The sequence below is a fragment of the Pseudomyrmex gracilis genome, unplaced genomic scaffold, assembly GCF_002006095.1.
Source record: "Pseudomyrmex gracilis isolate BER0280 unplaced genomic scaffold, ASM200609v1 scaffold_85, whole genome shotgun sequence".
Lineage (NCBI taxonomy): Eukaryota > Metazoa > Arthropoda > Insecta > Hymenoptera > Formicidae > Pseudomyrmex > Pseudomyrmex gracilis.
The window spans coordinates 333,647-351,769 of record NW_018020669.1 but is presented as its reverse complement, the minus strand read 5'-3'; the positions used below and the strand labels follow the sequence as shown (position 1 = coordinate 351,769).

The 18,123-nt window shown below is 42.6% G+C and overlaps 1 protein-coding gene across 1 annotated transcript in view; it reads right to left on the bottom strand.

Annotated features, from left to right (window-relative positions):
* The window catches only part of LOC109855264, a 261,852-nt gene that overhangs the window by 173,236 nt on the left and 70,493 nt on the right, over nt 1-18,123 (bottom strand). Inside the window, exon 2 of the mRNA XM_020429317.1 lies at nt 10,586-10,662. The gene's annotated coding sequence lies outside the window, so the exon portion shown is untranslated. The remainder of the gene's footprint in view (nt 1-10,585; nt 10,663-18,123) is intronic.

Here is an 18,123-nt window from a genome sequence, read left to right as displayed (position 1 = left end):
AGAGAGAGAGAGAGAGAGAGAGAGAGAGAGAGAGAGAGAGAGAGAGAGAGAGAGGAAGACGAGGAATTGAGAGACGGCGAGAGAGGCACGGGGTAAAGAGGCCAAGGGTTGAGCCGGGGGTGAATGAACACAGTTTGTTCGGCGACGCACGTTGCGGCTGTCGCCTGTCGCAGCCATATCCCTCCCCGTACACGAGGAGAAAGGCTCGGAAACAGAGATAGACGCGGAGAGCGGGTTGTACACGAGTGGGCGAGGCGGGCTATATTCGGCGGCTGGAAACAATGTTTAATTGGCAATCGTGCCACAAATAATTATTCGTATGCGCGAATACGCACGACGCGCACGCTCGGCGTTGTTGTCATTGGCTTAAGTTGGCGCGGAGCGGATTGTCAGGTCGGATGCACCGACCCGGGGACGATAAAAACAAAAAAAATACTCGGTGTAGCGCGGCGAACGACGATTGACAAAGCTTGTAGGAAGAAAAAAAAATCGCAATACGAAACGTTTTCACGATCGCGCGCGCGCGCGCGCGCGTTGTGTGTCGCAACAGCGCGCCACCGATCGTTCAATTGCTATCATCCCGTTACGCGTTAAAAATTTTTTTTATAAAAGAAACTTGAGAATTCGAAACACACACGTGTTTCTCTCCGGGGGGGGGGGGGAGGGTAGAGAGGGATAGAGAGATAATAAGTCAAACTCTCGGGGATCGTCGGGGATGAAAAAGTGCGATCCGGTGTAGATCGCGACCCCGCCGTTACGTAAATTCTTTCTCAGACTCGGAGATAAGGGATAAATATTATCCCTTCAGCGAGAGCCGAAGTTCGGCCGCTGGAAAAATGGCCGTGGTGTGAATTATTTGGCGGTAAAAATAGCGCGCGCCCCTCCCGCGCGATGAAAGACTGCCGCCCGAGTAAATAAGACGAACCGCCAAGATAAACGGCGGTACAATGATCCTACAATTTTTATTCCGGAAAAGAGGTATATATAAACCTTACCCTTCTTTTCATAAAACACCCCCCCCCTCCGTGTATATTATTACATACCTGTTCTTCCGCGCTGCTACTTTTATAAATCCCCGCGATCGGGATCATTAGGCGACGCCTGGAATGAAATTTGTTCAGAAAAGAAAACAGAAATCTCGCGAAATTATCGCGAATTTGACGCGAGCGGTGATTTTTACGGAGACGAGAATAATAATCCTTTCGATTACGCGCGAACGATCGTTTCTTCTCTCTCTCTCTCTCTCTCTCTCTCTCTCTCTCCGTCTCCATTCGCGAGAGCGATGTAATTTATCGCTCTGATGTTAACTCGCGTCGCGCGAAGAGCGAGAGGAGCGCGACAGAAAGGAATCGCGGAGCGATTGCCATAAATTCATTCCAGCTCGCGTCGCGACTTTTAGCGGCCTCGGGAATAAAAATTGTCCGATCTTTCTTACTCGTTATTACTCGAATTGTCCCGTCAGCTTTAACGACCATGAAGGACGCGGCGAGACCGCGAGTGAGGAAGAAGAGAGAGAGAGAGAGAGAGAGATTTACAAAAATCTCCCGTAAGAGGAACGGAATTACCGGGCGTTGCCGCGAAGGTAACTCGGGTAACCGCGCGCGCGCGCGCGTGCGTCTCGGTGGTAGTAGATTATCGTTAAGACAATTTCACCCGTAATGAATATCAGAATCCATTTACATTATCGCCGGAGCGACGTGGACGACAATTAGCAAGAGAGAAGAAGTATCCACGCTCGTTTCTCGCTGCGAATGCGAGAGGAGAGTCGTTTGAAGAGAATGTTGAGGGCGGAGATTGGTGCTAGTGGAGAAGATACCTTTCCTCGCTGGCTGGTCGCGGTTCTGGCACGAAAACGAAGCAAAGAAACGACACGGGAACGAAGAAGGGATTGGGAAAAGAAAGAGAGAGAGAGAGAGAGAGAGACCGAAGTGGATGACACAAAAGCTGGGCGAGAACGAAAGGAAAAGGGTGGAACTCGGCGAACCCCGGCGCTTTCTCCGTGAAAAGAGATAATCTCTGTTCATCTTGTAATTCCCCGGTAATGCCATTATACCGTCGGGTTCGGGCCAGTATTCGCCACATTACCGGCTTACATCTTTGTTTTCGTTCGGTCACCGGCGCCTGCCAGGACGTAGGAACGAGGGAAACGTATCCTGGCGCGACCGGACTCCGGTATGCCGCACGACCAAAGAGAGAGAGAGAGAGAGAGAGAGAAAGAGAGAGAGAGAGAGAGAGAGAGAGAGACGCCGGCCTGGGGTGTAATTGAATCGCGAAACCGTTCTTAAAGGGCGATAAATCCACTGAAGAAACTGCGTCGTTCGCGCGGTGTGTTCCACGTCGCCATCCATCGGTTCTCCTCCTCCACCTCCTTCTCGGACCTTTCGTTTTTCCGTGATCTCTCTTCGTCGTCTCGCGCGTCGCAAAAACGTGACGCTCGATACACAGATCCTCCAATTGTGACTCGTCGCGAGACTTATACCGATTAAAAAAAAAAAAAAAAACAAATAAACAAGACGACGAAGAAAACGGCGTCGTTTCACCAGTTTGTTGCACTAAAAAGTACATTTGTTTATTTGTTTTACACTATTTTATTCGAGTTGTCGACGTTAAAACGCGCTATTTCTAATGCCTTGATATCTTATTGTTTATTTTACAAAACGAAGGGAAGGGGAATGTTTTACGTTGCTCTTTGGAGATTAACAAGCGACTCTCTTTCCAATTATTTGCTCGTTTCGTTCACTTGTTCGAGTGTGTATGTAACATCGGAGTGTGTGTTCATCGGAAAATTAATTTAAGTGAAATAAATTCTTTTTTTTTTTTTTTTTTTTTTTTTTTTTCAAACAATATAAAATTGCGAACTCCACTGATCGTAAACAGTTACGATGAAACACAACGGGATGCACTCTATTTACGCGAGTTGACCGGTGAAACACTCCCGCCGCAAACATCGCCTTTTCGAGTCATCTGGCGGTATAATTAGAGCGAGCGGAGCGGAGGCTTACGTTTGTTTTCGCATGCATGCACCGCCGACTAAATACGCACACGCATCGATGCCGCGCGGCGAAACTCAAGCGGATGATAGCGGCGTTAATTTTACGCGACCGGAGAGACATCTCTCTCTCTCTCTCTCCCTCTATCTAATAAATGATGCTCTCTCTCTCTGTCTCTCTCTCTCTTCGTCAGATTTCTGAAACGATAATTGGCGCTGCGGCAGAATCACGATCGAACACACAATCGTCGTCGTCGTCGACGTCGTCATCGTCGCGCGTCGATGTGTATGCGCGTCATAACATATTATCAAGAGAGACAATGTAACTTAACAGTTAGCAATCCGGATAACAATTCCAAAGAGGCTTCAATCACACACGAGGCAAAATTACGCGTGTTTGTATACACGCGCGCGCGAGAAAAGCAAAACTGATCCCCGCCGATTGAAGCCGTCATCGTAATCGAATCATTACGGTCGATTCCGTACGATCGCGCGAAAAAGGCGGGATTTGCGGCTTTCACGGAAAACCATTTATCCCGGCGAAAATGGCCTTCCGAATTTGAATGCGAATCCGATGCTCGGTCACGGGGATCGTCGGCATTATTCTCCGATAATGGGGAATAGCTGTCGTCATTCGGGAAAGTTTGCACGCGGACAAGTTTTTCTTGGGATATACCTAATAGGCCCTAAAATCGAATTATCGTGTTCCTGAATAAATCGACTGACGCGATCTTCTTCCACTTGAAAAAAAAAAAAAAAAAGGAAAAAAAGAAAAACAATCCGTGAAGCTAAATTATCGCCGCGCTATAATATTTTAAACGATCGAGTTTGCGATTCGCTTCGCGCGTTTGATTCGCAATTATCGCCCGTACTGTCTAATCCGGAGAGGAGAGGGGAAGAAAGGGGAGGATATTCGGACACATTTATTTTTAATAGACGAATCTACTTGCAGAGTCGATGCGATATCACGGAATATGCGGCGTGCGCAACGTGGGCGCGCATGTGAGAAACGCAACATTGCGGTATTTAGAGAAGCGCGCCCAATTATGCGGCGCGATAACTGTGCTGAGCGGAAGCGCGTAGCCGCGAATAACGAAGCGCTAATTAGTCGCCGTGCGTGTAAACGAATAAATCTAGTATACACGTCCTCTCCTCTCCTCTCCTCTCTCTCTCCCTCTCCCTCCCGTGCGTATCAAAGAATGAATGAATGAAGTCGCACAGAGAAGACTAATAGCTCTCTCGGTTTTTTTTTCTTCCCCGAGTGACATTTGACTCGCTCGATGGTTTTCAAGCGCCGAGAAGCTTACGAGTACCGCGCGCGCGTGAAATCGCGATTTTTTACACGTGATATCAAAACCAAATGTATCTTTTTGTGTAAATAAACGGCAAACCAGTTGCAAATTGAATTTTATGCAAATAACATCAAACAGAATGATGTTTCCGTCTTGTATTTAAGTCATTATCGGTCGATATACTGTAAAAACGAGAAGAAATGCGAAATAATTGAGTAAAGTGCGCAGTTTTTTCAAACAACACGTATTACTTTTTTTTTCGAGATATCAAAAAAAAATCCTCGAACAAAAATAAAATTAAGATTTTACGTAACTACTTTTTCAGACAAGTTGGAAGATGTGAAATGCAAAAACTATGTAAAGAGACTAATTTCAACACTGGCGCAATGCCATTTTCAAAATTTTGAAATTTCTCTCTCTCTCTCTCTCTCTCTCTCTCTCTCTCTGTCTCGCGTAATGTGTCTCCCGTAATTTCTTTTAAATCAAAATGTGTTGCGTCGGAAGGTAATGGCAGTAGCCATTAGGAACCGGCGCGTTACAACGCGACTCTGTTGATGTAGCTTATGACGCTGACGAGAACTGCTGGTTGCGCGGATACAAATTTGCCGTGCTCAGGTTCGCCGTGTGCGGTTCGAAACAACCCACTCTCATTACGTCTCGCCGCAGAATGGGCTAATCTGCAATGTTGCGCGAGTGAATTGTCGAATCTGTCCCCGGTGAGAGAGAGAGAGAGAGAGAGAGAGAGAGAGAGAGAGAGCGCGTCGCGCGCAGAGAATGCGGAAACCCGAAATTCGCGGTGATTTCGAACTTGCAATAAGGATGCAGTCGATAGATAGACTATCCCGCCTTTTATCTGTTCGTAAAACTGTGACGCGCTCGTGGAGAAAGTTTAAAAATAGGAATTGTCGGGAAGGAATGGAACACCTATAGAGTCGCGAAGACGCGAGAGTTAGAACACGAGAAAGACAGTATAAGAAGGAAGATATTCTCCCTCTCTCTCTCTCTCTCTCTCTCTCTCTTTGTCTCTCGACGTTGGCGAAGGCTTTCCCTGATTTCGAAAAGTTGGGTAACGGCAAACCGAGCGTAATGGCGCCGATAAAGACGCCGTCGACGACGACGACGACGACGACGACGACGACGACAACGACGACGTCGACGTCGACGTCAACGTCGACGATGCAGAGACGCGCGCGCGCGCGCGCGCGTAGATCCGATTCTATCAGAGCCGTTATTTACTCTCTTCAGAAGCTCTGGCCTTATCTAACGCCTACGCGCATCTCTCTCGCACCGTTCTTTTTCCTCTCCCTTACGAGAGTTTTATCGGATCTTCCGACAGTGATGGTAATTGTTCATGCTAATAAAAAAAAAGCAAGGTTCTTGCCGGCGCAACGGCCGAAAGAAACGGTCTAACGTGCATCGAGCCGAGGGGGGTTTTACGCTCATTCTCCTCGCTTCGAGTTCGCGCTCGCGCTCGTCGGACTTCTCTGCTCGTTTTCCATTTCTACTAGCTGTCGACTGGCAGCGCCACGGAACAGTACAATGGACAGGTAGCAGCGTGCGGACAAGTGTCCTGGGAATTACCTATTGTTTTTCCCTTGCCCCGGAAACACACGGGGACCATCGGGAGCATTAATGCCTCTCGTAATAGAGGGAAGCACGTAATGCGAGCCGGGGAACGCGCGGCAGCAGATGCTCGCGCGTAATCCTCCTATGTAGTCTGGCGCACGTTTACGAGAGAAACGTCGCCTATACACCGAAGGTGGTGTAGGCAAAATTCGACACCGCCGTATAGTCACGACAGCAGCGCAGATGCGAGCTACACACAGAGGCGTTGAGATACACTTCTGGCGCGCTCTTCGGGCGCCAGAAGATTGTAAGTCTGAAAGCTCGGTGTTTCTCGGTGCTACAAGTCCGCGAAGACTCTCACGGAGTCATGTAAATGCTCTCAAGATAAATTACGAACATATTGCTTGTACGTTCTTGTTCGCATAATTGTTTCCCCAAATAAATAGCTATAGAAATATAGGAGATGTTGTACAACATCTCGCGCGCGCGCGCGCGTGCGCGCACACACACACACGCACATTGTTTTATCACGTGTCTATAAGGAACAAAACGATAATTATCTTCTCTCTGGATTTGTTTTAGCTCCGGGATGTTACGCGTCGTTACTGCTCGCGTTGCGAGCTTCTTTAAAATGCAAAACGGATGACGTAAACTAAACTTCTTCTCGAGATTCGCGGTCGCAGAAGACTGCGATAAAAAAAGAAGAGAAAGAAGATAAAAAAAAAAATAAAAACAAAACAAACGAGAATAAGAAGAGTGACCTACCGATCCGCACGTTTTTTACGCACATAAAACTGTCAAAAGTAAGGCCCTGAGCGCAATAGACAAAAATTAATATTTTAATAACGGCTCGATGAAACAATTGTACAACTCTAAGAAAAAACCAAAGTTTAAATCACAACATAAAACGCAGTGTATTCCGGACGTTTCGATCACTTTTTATTGTTGATCATCTTCAGCACTGTTTACATAATAATAAAGAGAATTATAAACTTTCAACCTGGACCATAGGCTCTTTTGGTTCTTTCTTAGTTTTACAATAAACAAAATATTAGAAATAGGAATAAATATTAAATAAGAAATTTTAAGTATTTCTTTACGAGTCAAAAAAATAGAATAAATTAATGCATCACAAGTTGAAAAATGAGAATTTGAAATAATTAATCTGTTCCACATTCTCTTGTTTAATATTTTATTTCACAATTTCAATTACCAAATATTTAATATTTATTTCTTATTCCCAATATTGTGTTCAGAGCCTTAATATGTATTCTGTGCGTATTATTACGAAGAGAAAATCGTCAACGTTTTACTAATAAAACCAATTAACAAGCTTCAATTAATTGTCCAATTATCTGACAGGTCGCGTCACAAATATAATTGTCAACATCTGGAAATTAAATATCGCGTTTCATATTAATCAAACGGGCGAGTAAACAAAACAGCGAAGCGCGACGTAATCGAGTTCACAGTTTTTCCTTAACAAGAGAGTTTCAATATGTCAACAGACACCATTTCCCGCAGAAACATGCCGGCGAAGAAGTCACGTTCGCTGATCATTTCACGCGATATATACCCCCGGTATGTTTTTATTTGAACTGGGTCACTGCGAGACTGCTGTCGCTCTTCAGGAAGCACTCGTAGAACTCCGGAGGCACTTAAACATCTCGACGATGCCGAGGAGTTTATTGCGTCTTTGACACCGAAGTGCAGTCGAAACCCATCATCGTCGCCGTCGTTCCCCGTCGTCATAGTCGTCGTCGTCGTCGTTGCCGTCGTCGTCGTCGCCGTCATAGAACGACGCGATACGCGGCAGCTGCTGCCGCGTAATGTCGCTTCCGCACAAACCTTCCGCGTCGCGAAGGGGAGAGAGACGGGGGGTCGAACTTGTCGTTAGAGAGAGCGTCGTTGCGCTTCTGGTTGCCTGGAGTTTCTCCTCTGTCCCGGTAATTCGAAAAATGCGCGAGAACTCGTCGCGAGAGAACAGCCGACCGCACATTATCTGTAATACCGCTCCCACCTATATTTGCAGGCTCGAGTTATCGATCGAAACGTCGAGAGAAAGAGGAGCGCGGGAAGAGAAAAAAATAAATAAATAAATTAACATAAAAAAATACTGACGAGATACGCGCGTTTTCGTTATTTGATATACAAGTATAAAATAAAATAATCATAAACCTGACACATATACCGTGCGGAGACTGCGGAGATATAATCTAGGGGAGACTGGGGACTGATTGTGTGACACGGGTAAAAAGTTACAAGCTTTGATTAGTGATGAAAAATAAGTGCTACATTAAAGCTAAAAAGATACAAACGTGCGACAACCGTCACGCGTCACACGCGTCGGTAACATCATCGTTGTCGCAATTATTTTTCATCGCTAATTTAAGGAATTGTAACTTTTTACCCGTGTCACACAACCAGCCCCGGTCTCCCCTAATTCGGAGATACTCGCGCGCGCGCGCAGAGTTCTTACATTTTGATTTTATTCTTGCGCGCAGGTTTTACGTTATTATACTTGGATTAAGCGAAAGAACTTCCGCTCGAGAATTTCAAGCAAAACGCTCGAAAGTTAGAGTACCGCGGCGGAGTGGCTATTAAGATGCTTCAAAAGCGCAAACGCCTTACGCTCGAGACTGGTACGCATGTGTGCAACACGCTACATCTCTCTCTCTCTCTCTCTCTCTCTCTTTCTTATAGATGTGGCAAATGCATTGTGTGTAACTGGGTCGCCAAGACGATTATCCTCGGATGTAACTACTGGTAAGGGATAGGTACGGGCATTATTATTACGCTCGAGAGATTCCGCGGAGTCCGTAGCCAAATCGAGTAGGAGATACTTTCGATTGCTCGCGACCGTCTATTCCCCGGAGTTATTTCTACGAGACTTCCCACATTGTTGACTCGCGCGCGGTGTATATATATATATATATATGTGTGTGTGTGTGCGCGCGCGTGCACATACACGCGATAAATTCGTATCGGCAACTCGCGGCCGCGCCGATGTATGATTTCCTTAGCGTGCATTTACGAATGTTGCACACGGACAACATTTTACGGAATAAAGCTGCGGAGCGCCAACGCGGAAGCAATACAACGATGAGATGGGAGAAAACACTAAAACTCCGAGTCTTCACGAGAAATTGATGTATCTGTATGTGTTTTTTTTTCTTTTTCCGTTTGCGCGCTTTCTCGTCCTATACCTTTTCCACGTCTTTCAATCACACATATTGCCGGGAAATTTAATGAAAGTACGTTTCTTGAGTACAAGTTTCTTACATCAAATTGTGACAGAGTATATAATCAAGAAAAAACGTAAGATAAAAAAAAAAAAAAACACGATAAAGTTCCATATTTGTGAAAAGTGTATAGAACGAAATATATATATATATATGTGTGTGTGTGTGTGTGTTGTTTTGATACGCTTCTATTTTCGCGATGAAGAACTTTCAGATACCAGTCACGCCGGGTACTTAGAGAAAGCGGAGAGACTTTTATGGTTGATTGCCGCAAAATTTACAGGCGAGGTTTTGAACGAAAGACGCTCTCCCGGAAAATCCTCGAAAACATTACCAAATCGGCACACGTGACCGCGAGCAAAGTCGCGCCAACAAAAGAAGGTGGAAAATAACAGAGATAGAGGAGAAGAGGAGGAACGTCGTAAAGGCGAAAAAGGAAGACCGAGGGGGAAAACGCACGGCGAGGTGGCGAGGAGAATCGAGCGAGAGAGGGAAAAAATATCCTATGAATTCGTGAGTGACTTCGGATATCACGTTCGGTCCCGCCTGGCGGAGATTTTCTACGACTTTGTAGTCCGCGATATATCCGGAGTCCGCTTGCAAGTTTAAACCGCGCCTTGCGCGCCCGTGTACGTGTCGCAAATGTATTCCACGCACAGCGCGCAAGGATTTTCCGTGCGCGCCTTGCCGTTTCGCCATTGCAGCTGCAATTTTTTTAGAAATTGGGGGCGCTTCGCGAGAGAAATATATTTTTCGGAATTTTCATATATATATACACGCGCTATGCGCAGCTTAAATATGGGGGTGGCGAACGAAGGAACGAAGACACTTGTCGGACACACGCGCGGTTCGTTAATTCACAAAAAGACACGCTGCAAGACGACGCGAGACGCATTCGTTAACTTTTTTATTTTGTTTTTATTTTTTTTTTTTTATCTCTCTCGTATGTAACTCCGTCGAGTTCGGTAAATTCCGCAGATTTATCGATACATAACTTTCTCTTTCTCTCTTTTATTAAGCTCGTAATCTCTCGTAAATATTATCTTTGCAACCGGACTCTAAATCACAGAGAGAGAGAGAGAAAGAAAGAGAGAGAGAGAGTGAGAGAGAGTCGGCAGGAATTGATATCATTAAACGTCCATTGTAAATGTGATTCAAAATGTGCCGGGGTGTGTAATTAGTGAGCCGTGATGAAAACGCGTAGATCGTACCCGATTCAATATCTACGCGTCGAATTTACGTTCGATTTTCATGCATAGCCATCGGGAAACGTAATTACGTTTATGACATTTAATCCGGAGTTATGTAATTACATGGTGTACTTTGTACGCGCCGCCATATATATATATATATATATATATATATATGTGTATATATATATATATATATATATATATATATATATATATATATATAGTATATATGTATATATATATATACATATCGCGCGCGCACAGAGTCCGTTCAAAAACTCGTTACACACAATCGTTACTTACGTCTTTATCCAACGGTTATTCGATCATCCAGAACATATTTGATCTCGATTCCTAGTAACGACGGCTCTCATTGACCTCTGAAAGAAGACCAAAACACAAAACAAATGAATGCCACAAGAATCTTCATGATCGTTGGATTGAGAATTTCATAACAAAATCGTCGCGAATCGCGCGCACATTGTCCCGCTGCTAAAAGGATTGAATATCAACGTCCACAAAATAATATCAAACGCGTTGCGCAACGTTACGCGCGTTTACAACAACACGCGTAAGCAAAACCACAAATTGGACGCACAATTCCACGGCCCGGTGCGTAATCATTATACCCCTTCATTGTTTCACAGTCCAAACATCCGTTGATCATTATTCACAGTTAATATTCCTCGGAGAAAATTGGGAATATATTCGCGTTTGCGGCGAGATCGTTTCGTGTAATACCGTCGATAATTTCGCGATCGAGAAACTAACTCGCGCGCGCGACAAAAAAATAAAACTCATTGTCAGGATCGAGGAGAGAGAGGGAGAGAGAGGCTTCACAGACACACACGAGCGAGTTTAAAGCGGAACGGCATTCATGAGGCGAGAGAGAGGAGAGAAGCGCGAGAGAGCGCGTTATTCACGAGTCCATCGCGAGAATATCGACAATCTCGTTCTCGCAAACTTTTACAGGGAATACTCGCGTAGGATTCTTGCGACGCGACGGCGTGTACTCTGCTGAAATTAAAATCGATACTTGCGGGAAAGAGAGCGACGAAGAAGAAGAAAAATAGAGATAAACGTTCGGATTTTTACTCTTCCCGCGCTCACGCTCGCGCTCGCGCTTATAAAGCCGTGTAAAATCGCCGAAGAAGGGAAGAGAGAGCGCGTTTGGATAAATAATCATTCGTGCAAGAGCACGAAAATGTCCCACGTAGGGAGGTGGAGGAGGTAAAGGAGGAGGAAGCTGCCGATAAGGGTGAGGCGAATAACGAAGTGGAAGAAGCGAGTCGTAAAGCAGCGGGAATAAATAGTCGGGGCGTCAAGTCGGCGGCCGAAGTTTGCGAACGCGCAAATCCTGAGGGAAGTCTTAAACGAGAATTCCGCGTGATCGTTCTCTCCCGCCTTCCCCTTCTGATTCCCCGCATTCTTCGTGTAATTATTTTATCGTTGCAAAACAGCAATGCCGCGCTGAAAGTTTTGCAGCTTCCCGTCAATGTATCGGTCGTTTGCGCTGCGTATATTTATATCTAGATTATATTTCTCTCTCTTCCTCTCTTTTTCTAGTTAGTTTATATTTGATGATAGCAGATCAAGTATCAGTTAGTTTCGTCAGTTATTATATTTTATTCTTTTATTTTTCTTTTTTGTACTTTTTATTATTTTTTTCTTTTTTTTTGAAATTTTACTATAACATTATTGTTTATTTATTGTTTATTATACGTTACTTTTTTTAGCTATGCAAGTTCTTGCGCTTAAGGGGATGTTATCCCGAAGCGCGCAATAAATGACGCTTTCTTTCTCTTTTCTATAAAAGTATACTAAATAAAAATATATAGTAGAAAAAATCTTATTTCTCGCATCTTAATTAGAGAAAAAAAGAATAAAATTGCTCTTAATTCCACAATATAAAAAAACACGCATAAACTGTGTACCAAATGATAATTTCGATTATTCCCCGAAGAAAATGGTAGTTTCCTCTCGTTCGAGGAAGTTTACTTTATTGATGTTCCCTTACTTAAGCGTCCCAAAACGAAGAAAGTTGGACGAAATTCTGAATGGAGGAAGGAAGGTGCGAAGCCGCAGCGAGAATAAGTGGTGGAATGCCCGACCAGAATTTACGAGCAATACTTTCCCACCAGAAATTCTCGGGATATTCGCGAATACCATCGCGTCCTCGCGAAATCGTATAGACTACTTTCCATATACTTAATATTGTTCTTTCTTTCCTTTTATCGACAAGATTTCGTTCGCACTTCTCTTCGAGATGTAAGCCGCAATATCTCGAATTAGCTTTTGAAAATTTGTTACTTAAGTATGTGATCAAATTTATATGAATATATCGAACATATCCAGTAACGAAGGAATATATATATATATATATATATATATATATATATATATATATCTTATTGTACATGCGTGTAAAATAAAAGGTAATCTAATCCCTTATAAAAAAAATCCATGTATACCGTAAAGTGCGCGTATTTGAGTCAAATGTATCGCATCTATTGTTGCCTCCTTTCTCCGCGTTGCCGATTGATTAGTTGGTTGATATAGTCGAGTCGAGTCGAATCAAATCGGTAAGATCGAGAGAGTAAATAATGACAGGAAAGCGATTTTGAGACAATTCGTCGTATATACGTGGAGAAAATTAAAAACATGACTAAAGTAAAGTCACGTGACAGGAAAGAGTAAAAAAACAACATGTGACTAAAGTAACGTGACTGTAATTTATATTATATATAACATTAAATAATATATATTACACGTATAATTTTTATATATTTATAATATTATACTTTATATTGTATTATACGTATTATATACATACTACAGTAAGGTCACTGACCTCGGCCGCGCGACCTTGGCGGAGTCACTGACCTCGGCCGCGCGACCGTGGCGGGATTACTGACTTTGGTCACGTGTTTTTCCATTCTCTCCTTTTTCTTTTATTTTTCGAGTTTGATTTTCATGCATCATTTCTGACATTTCTCATATGTACGTCTCATGTGTATTACATTGTTTGTAAGACGCATATACCAGCTGTCATTGCGGTAACAAGTTAAGTTCACTGACACTACACGTTAAAATAAAAGCAATAATAGCGCGCGTCCGTGTTGTGCTAGTAATTCTACGAAAAAAAGCGTGTAAATAATAATAATAAATAATAATAAATGTATAAATAATCACAATCGATTCTCTCGATATACTGTTGTCACTTTTATCTCGACGCTGATTAGATGTTTCTCGGAGGTGTTTTTCGATTCATTTCGAACGAATTAAGAGACACGGTGGTGCCTCGCGTCAAGTTCACGCGCAACAAAGTCGCGCTCGTGTCTTTAAAAACGTGACTAAAGTAAAGTCACGTGACAGGGAGAAGTGGAAAAACCACACGTGACTAAAGTAACGTGACTTTGCTTTAGTCAGATAAGATATTACATTTATTTTATAAGAAACTGTATACACTCGGATTAAAAAAAGAAAAAAAAGAAAATCTACAAATATTTAGATAACATTTTTTCAAAAAACTTGCAAGATTTACTCACCGTTATTCATTCGTAAAATTTTACGCCAATTATGTTTCATCTTTCATGCAGAATCCCGCACTGAAGATGACTAACAAATTATATTCGTATTACATTATTTGGGTTTAATTTATTTTGCAAAATATCCAGCAATCCCGCTCAAGTAACGCTTCATTGCACTATTCGTTTTGGATTTATCACGCCTGAATCATATTCCTCGTTATATTGTCTATTTAAATGAAAACAATAAATTTGTTCCGAACAATAATGTATGGAATTCAAATTTCTTTTTTTTTTTTTTTTTTTTTTTTTTTCGATATAGCTTCTCTCGAAGGAACATTCCGTTGTATAGTACACCCTCATTCTTATGAAATTGTGTCTTCCATTGACTCTCTAGTTTTTATGTTTACGAAGCGACAAGCAGCGGTTTTCTGGAGCGAACCACTTCGTTCCGGTGAGAGGAGAGAGGGTGTTCCTTTTATATGAGAGGGAAACCCTCGCGATGTCGCGCGTCCGCCACAGACGCGATATTCATACGAATAACATTCAGTTTCCCGGTCGTCATGGAATTTACGAGAAAGACGAACCGCGGATCGGTGAAAAGGAATTGAGAGACCAGGCGATAGGAATAAATAGCGGAATATATTCGACGCGACAATTCCAGTTTACGACTAATACGGTAAAGGAAATCTTGAACGTCGATATCCGTATACGTTTCGTTTCTCGTGTTTGCTCTCTTAAAAGAGCTCTCTCTTTCTTCGTTTCTATTCGCTCGCGTAAGTTAAGTTCGCCTCAAGTTTAAGAGAATCCAAAGCAGAAAGATTTTCACGCATAGGTAAATTGAGATTCCACACGTCTGATCAATAAATCGTCTCAGATAACATGTTTGAGACAATATTTTTAACTTCGTTTTCACGCGTTTCTCATTCAAAAAAAATTTAAAAAGCTCGTGAAAATTAAAAAAAAAAAAAAATCGCGCGTCTAAGTTTACACAGGTTTTTTTGCGAATTAACAATTTGATATTTGATTTTGCGAACAATAATATTCCTTCGTTACTGAAGATATGATATATATTTCGAGACGCAATTTGAGAAGCACTGCGCTAGAACGACACAACGTTGAAAACGACGAGCTCGGCGCCGCCGGCCGAATTTTGGCCGCAGGAACTCGACGCGTGAGTCCGCGTCGCAAGAACTTTCGTTCTGAGGATTCCGTAATTTCGTCCTTATTGCCGCGAGCAAGAACTACGTGTTCAAACTAGTAATTAAGGAACAGAAACACATTCAATAGCGCGTAGAGTTAAAGTTAAAAATACAAAGTTATTAAAAAATATTACCGTAAATGACAAAAATAAATAAATAAATAACAAACATAAATAACAAGAATAAATGAAACAAAAATATGCGCGCTAATATTTTTTTTAACCCCTCTCCCCCAATATCGACATAAACACGATCTCGTTCCGTTCAGATGTTTCTTGATTTATCGTATAAAAAAATTAGATGTGATAAAATGCATTATGACACAACGTAAATGTTCCAAATAACAAATGACGAGGTGTTTTCGCGCTAAAAGTGCGACTAAAAAATAATGCCGTGCCGTAAAATACACTCTGTCATAAAATAACTCGGATTTATACGACATGTCGAATAATAAAGTGTGACGCGATTGGCGATCTATACTAGTATGAAAGAAACAACCTCGAAACACGCTCCGTTCTCGAGCTCAATAATGACATTTCTGACTTTTCCCGAGAAACATTTGTGTAAGAAGACGCGAGCTCGGCGTATCATATTAATTGCGTTATCGAAAGCGTATTGCGTTACTTCTTCTAGTTACGTTCTTAATTAACAACCATCCACATTCGTCGAAGACAAAGAACAGAGACTTTGCTAACAAAACACCAACGTCAAACATAAAGACGTTGAAAACGACGGGCGGAAGTTATCCGATACGACACGGCGTTGCAAGGCGGATATATCCATGAAGTTTAACGGTGTAACAAAATGGATGGCATATTGAATTCGTCACACACAGAAGAGAAGTGTATGTTTCACACGCGCAAAAAAACAGCAGACTATCGTCAAGAGCACTATGGGAAAACGATCGCATAGCACAAAAAAAAAAACGAAAAAACGAAAAAACAAAAAAACAAGTACCTCGAGAGAGAGAGAACGAGAGATCAAACATTTCGATTAACGAAGTGCTTGAAACATCAGATGCACAAGCAGCTATCCCGCGTTTGATGGATTTTAGCTAGAAATACGACCATGCCGGTACTTAGGACGTTTCGTTGAAATAAAAACGTATCGTATGAATTTTAATTGTAAGCTTCTCTCTCTCTTTACCTCCCACATGTAATTACTTTTAAATAATGCTCGAAAACGAGTAATATTTAATTACGGAGAAAAAGAGAGATGTGTACGAGTGTGTGTGTGTAAAGAAGAATGGAAGCGTGTTTCAATCCTTTGAGTACCAGCTTTTATCCGTGCGGCTCCATTTTATCAAAAAAAATGAAATGAATATTTTAAGCGTTAATGTATATTAAGCAACTTATTGTGAACTCATTAAAAACTACTCGCGTATCCGTACTTCCAAAAACAACAATGGTGTTGCATTATTACAGAATTTTAAAAGTTTTCTTCGCGTGTAATGCGCAAACAAGAAAAATATTATTTACATCACGTCATATTATTTGGATTTGCATTGTTGAACGACCGTGAAAAAAAGAGAAAGAAAGAGAGAGAGAGAGAGAAACACAACGCAAGGCAAGCTCTCTTAATTTACAATTAAGAAGGAAAAAAACACATTCGGAATTAAACTATTTACGTTTCTGTTGTAATTTTTGTTAAAAATGTGGCAGAGAAAGCGAGGGAGTAATTAATTTTTCCGTTTTGAAAGACACGCTCTTGTAGAAAAACGTTTCTCCATTTGGAGTTGATTTCTTTTTCTTCTCGTTTCGTCCGGACTCTTACGCGTCGTTTTCTATATTACGCTGAAGTGACAGCGCAAAAGAAATAAAATACCGAACGTAACCTAAGTATTATATATATACCAAAGAAAGAGAGAGAGAGAAAGAGAGAGAGAGAGAGAGAGACAGAGAGAGAGAGAGAGAAGAGAAATTCGCTGGATGATGGTAACGCGAGCTTCGTCTGGAAAGTGGAGACTTAAGACGGAGTCCGGTAGGTATAATTGCCAACGCGACACTTTCCAACGGGAGGTGGAGGGGAGAGAAAAAGAGGAAAAAACCAGACACACCAGGACGAGCGACATAAAAGTCCGATGGCACGTATCGCGCGTGTCAACGGTGGATAAAGATGATAACGGATAATAAAAACCGCCACCGAGACACACCCCTGGTTATTCAATACAGTCGGGATAAGCCAATCGCTCCGTTCAACCCCGACAGACTCTCTTCCCTTGTTTTTCTAACATGCGCGCGCGGAAGACAAGGGACGAAAATAGGGACCACCCTTTTACATCGCCGCCGCAGCAGCCACCACCGCCGCCGCCGCCGCCGCCGCCTCTTCGCTCTCGTTTGCGCGACGGGCGGCAACTGTAATTGCCTTCTTCCGGCTCGACGTTTAACCGTGGCGCTTTTACGACAGCCGATATGACCGGTTTTACGATTTTCCGTTTGTACCAAAGACCGAGTGAAATCAGTCGCGGAAGTCGTTAAGCCGCGAAAAAGCTAAACGTCCGCGCGCTGAAAACGTTTCCGGACACACGCGCGTCAACATCAGGAAGAAACGTGATAATTGATAAACCTTGCCGCAGATAAAATTTTTCACAAATCGCACATTTTTTTACGACGCACGTCTTTTACGTGCCAAATTGACACATCGGATCTCACCGCGAATCAGATGAGACTTCGCGACAAATCCGTCCGATGCATTTTTTAAATTAATTAAACAGATTCGTGTCCCGGGCTCCCTTTATTGCAGATTATTACAAAAATTTTTCGGATCGCATTCCCTTTTGTCCTTCTTTTTGACGTTTTTTTTTTTTTTTTTTCACGGAACACGTCGCGTTTAATTTCGTCGAAAAAAAAAACCCCTATCCCGTTAATTTTTGACGACAGTTTTCTGAAAAAATTTCGATACGCGAAATAACGTCGGAATCGCCCATCCCTGCAGACATATTCGGTTCTCGATCTGCCATGTTACTGTGTCCGTCCAATTGCCTGCTCTCGTGAGCGAGGGGATATTAAAAAAAAAAAAAAAAAAAAAAAAAAAAAAAAAAAAAAAAAAAAAAAAAAAAAGGATATACAAAACGGGAACGACGTTTTACCGACACCTGTCAGACAGAAAATAA